Genomic DNA, 4,510 nt, shown 5'->3' with positions numbered 1-4,510 from the left:
CATGGTTTGGCAGTTTACCTACTAGGTTGTTGATTGCGAATGACTCACTCTTCCCAAAATTTAGTTTATACCCTGACAGTTGGCCAAATTGTTTTAAGATTTCTAAAATTACGGGGAGAGAATTAGCAGGGTTGGATACATACAGAAGCAAGTCATCCGCGTACAGTTATAGCTTGTGTACCGTACCCTGACGTGAAATGCCCTCAAAATTTGATTTCAGATCTTAGCCAGATAGCCAAAGGCTCAATGGCTATGGCAAACAGTAAGGGGGACAGTGGACACCCTTGTCTTGTGCCGTGGTGAAGTTGAAAAGAGGGTGAGAGCACGTTGTTTGTTTGTACAGATGCTACTGGGGAGGAATATAACAACTTTACCCATGATATGAAAGCTGAACCCAAACCAAATCTATCCATCATTTCGAAAAGAAACTCCCACTCCACCCTATCAAAAGCTTTCTCAGCATCCAGCGACACCAATATCTCAGGGGTGCTGGGGCTGGGCATGTTCAGAATGTTTAGGAGTCTCCTGGTGTTGTGAAATGAGTGCCTCCCCAGCATGGAGCCTGTTTGATCTGCTGAAATTATCCCTGGCAAAACCTTCTGAAGGCGGAGGGCCAGAATCTTAGCAAGAATTTTGTAATCCACATTTAATAATGATATGGGTCTGAAGTTACTGCAAAGTAGGGGATCTTTGTCCTTTTTTAGGAGAAGAGTAATTGTGGCATTGGTCAGGGTTGGAGGAAGTCGGCCAAGTGACAGGGCCTCATTATACATGTCACTTAAAACTGTAGAGAGAAGTGGGGCAAATTTCTTGTAAAATTCTACTGTGAATCCATCTGGACCAGGTGATTTCCCACTCTGCAATGTAGTTATCGCCCCCATGATCTCGATCGTGGAAATTGGCTTAGCTAAATTCTCCACTAGCCCCTGATCCACTTTAGGGAACTCGATAGTGCTTAACCCACTTGCTGAACTGACGTGAGGGTGATCGGAGGCATATAGATCAGAGTAGAATTTGGAGAATGTTTCATTAATAAGCTTTGGGTCAGTGGTAGTGGCGCCTGATGAAGATATAATACTAGGAATGAACCTAGATGCTGCTGCAGCTCTGGCTTGCTGGGCAAGGAGTTTGCCAGCCTTGTCCCCTGACACAAAAAATCTTTGTCTCGACTTGAGCAGTTGCATTTCTGCATCGTTTGAGATTAAAAGGTTGAACTCAGTCTGATAATGTAGACGCTTCTTATATCTCATTTTGGATTGGAAAGAAAGTCTCAAAACCTATAGGAAGGCCATAAGAAAGGCCAGATCAGACTATTACTCATCACTAATAGAAGAAAATAAGAACAACCCAAGGTTTCTTTTCAGCACTGTAACCAGGCTGACAGATAGTCACAGCACTAGTGAGCCATCTGTTCCTCTAGCTCTGAGTAGTGATGACTTCATGAGCTTCTTTAATGATAAAATTATAACAATTAGAGATAAAATCTATCACCTTTTGCCCTCAACTTCTAACGGTTCACCTTTAAACGCAGAACCGCTAGAAAGAACGACTATTCCCGACATATACTTAGACTGCTTTTATCCTATAGACCTTCAACAATTAATGTTAAAGATATCCTCAGCTAAGCCATCTACCTGTCTCTTAGAGCCCATCCCAACGAGACTACTCAAAGAAGCATTACCCGTGGTTAACACTTCATTACTAGATATGATCAATATGTCCTTATTAACAGGTTATGTACCGCAGTCATTTAAAATAGCTGTGATAAAACCTCTTCTGAAAAAACCCACTCTCGATCCTGAGGTCTTAGCAAACTATAGACCTATATCTAACCTTCCCTTTCTATCCAAGATCCTTGAGAAGGTAGTTGCTAATCAATTATGTGATTTTTTACATAGCAATAGTTTATTTGATGACTTTCAATCAGGATTTAGAAAGAATCATAGCACAGAGACGGCACTGGTGAAAATTACTAACGACTTTCTAACTGCTGCAGACAAAGGACTTGTCTCCATTCTTGTTTTACTAGATCTTAGTGCTGCATTTGACACTATTGACCATACAATCCTGTTACAGAGATTGGAACATTTAGTTGGCATTAAAGGAATCGCTCTAAGCTGGTTTAAGTCTTATTTCTCTGATCGATCTCAATTTGTTAATGTTAATGATAAATCCTCCAAGTACGCTAAAATTAGCCATGGCCTTCCACAAACCAATTCTATTCTTCTTATATATGCTTCCTCTTGGTAATATTATTAGGAAACACTCAATTAACTTTCACTGCTATGTGGATGACACCCAATTATACTTGTCAATCAAACCAGACGAAACCAGTCAGCTAGCTAAACTTCAAGCGTGCATTAAAGATATAAAATCCTGAATGACCTATAATTTTCTGATGTTAAACTCTAACAAAACTGAAGTTATTGTGCTGGGCCTTAAACACCTCCGAACCTCATTATCTAAAGACATAGCTACTCTGGATGGTATTGCCCTGGCCTCCAGCACTACTGTCAGAAATCTAGGGGTTATTTTTGATCAGGATATATCCTTTAACACCCATCTAAAACAAACCTCAAGAACAGCCTTTTTTCATCATTGTAACATTGCCAAAATTAGGAATATCCTGTCTCAAAACGATGCTGAAAAACTAGTCCATGCATTCGTTACGTCCAGGCTGGACTATTGTAATTCCCTACTGTCAGGTTGCTCAAATAAGTCCCTTAAGACTCCCCAGCTGATCCAAAATGCTGCAGCGCGTGTTATCACAAGAACTAAGAAAAGAGATCATATTTCTCCTGTATTAGCTTCTCTGCATTGGCTTCCTGTAAAATCCAGGATTGAATTTAACATCCTTCTCCTGACCTACAAAGCTCTAAATGGTCAAGCACCATCATATCTAGAATTCAATTCAATTCAATTCAATTTTATTTATGTGTCCTGCTGAACCCTGCTGCTTTCTGCTACGTCCATCCATGCTCTGCTGGGCCACGCTACATCCTGTAACGCCCTGCAGCGCACTGATATGACATGAACTACTACGACTACCATTTGAAGTCACTGTTCCATTATTAATGTGACTATTACTGCCACTGTTCATCGCATCCCCAACCGGCACCGTCAGACACCACCTACCAAGAGCCTGGGTCTGTCCGAGGTTTCTTCCCAAGAGGGAGTTTTTCCTCGCCACTGTCGCACTGCTTGCTCTTGAGGGAATTACTGTAATTGTTGGGGCTTTGTAAATTATAAAGTGTGGTCTAGACCTACTTTATCTGTAAAGTGTCTCGAGATAACTCGTGTTATGATTTGATACTATAAATAAAATTGAATTGAATTGAATTGAATTATAAAGTGAGGGGTCTGGGTTACTTGCATAGCTATCATCAATTTCCAGAATCTTTTGTGCTAGCTCAGTTTTTCTAGACAGTTTTTAGAATTCATATTATGGCAAGAACCAATCAGCTAAGTAAAGAGAAACGAGTGGCCATCATTACTTTAACAAATGAAGGTCAGTCAGTCCGGAAAATTGCGAAAACTGTGAATGTGTCCCCAAGTGCAAACGCAAAAACCATCAAGCGCTACATCGAAACTGGCTCACATGAGGACCGCCCCAGGAAAGGAAGACCAAGAGTCACCTCTGCTGCTGAGGATAAGTTCATCCGAGTCACCAGCCTCAGAAATCGCAAGTTAACAGCAGCTCAGATTAGAGACCAGATGAATGCCACACAGAGTTCTAGCAGTAGACACATCTCTAGAACAACTGTTCAGAGGAGACTGCGCGAATCAGGCCTTCATGGTCAAGTAGCTGCTAGGAAACCACTGCTAAGGAGAGGCAACAAGCAGAAGAGATTTGTTTGGGCCAAGAAACACAAGGAATGGACATTAGACCACTGGAAATCTGTGCTTTGGTCTGATGAGTCCAAATTTGAGATCTATGGTTCCAACCGCTGTGTCTTTGTGCGACGCAGAAAAGGTGAACGGATGGATTCTACATGCCTGGTTCCCACCATGAAGCATGGAGGAGGAGGTGTGATGGTGTGGGGGTGCTTTGCTGGTGATACTGTTGGAGATTTATTCAAAATTGAAGGCATACTGAACCAGCATGGCTACCACAGCATCCTGCAGCGACATGCCATCCCATCCGGTTTGCGTTTAGTTGGACCATCATTAATTTTTCAACAGGACAATTACCCCAAACACACATCCAGGCTGTGTAAGGGCTATTTGACCAAGAAGGAGAGTGATGGAGTGCTGCGCCAGATGACCTGGCCTCCACAGTCACCGGACCTGAACCCAATCGAGATGGTTTGGGGTGAGCTGGACCGCAGAGTGAAGGCAAAAGGGCCAACAAGTGCTAAGCATCTCTGGGAACTCCTTATTATTTTATTTTATTTCACACTTTTTTGTTAAGTACATAATTCCACATGTGTTCATTCATAGTTGTGATGCCTTCAGTGAGAATCTACAATGTAAATAGTCATGAAAATAAAGGAAACGCATTGAATGAGAA

This window comes from Perca fluviatilis, chromosome 13, assembly GCF_010015445.1.
Source record: "Perca fluviatilis chromosome 13, GENO_Pfluv_1.0, whole genome shotgun sequence".
NCBI lineage: Eukaryota > Metazoa > Chordata > Actinopteri > Perciformes > Percidae > Perca > Perca fluviatilis.
This window is presented reverse-complemented; position numbering follows the sequence as displayed.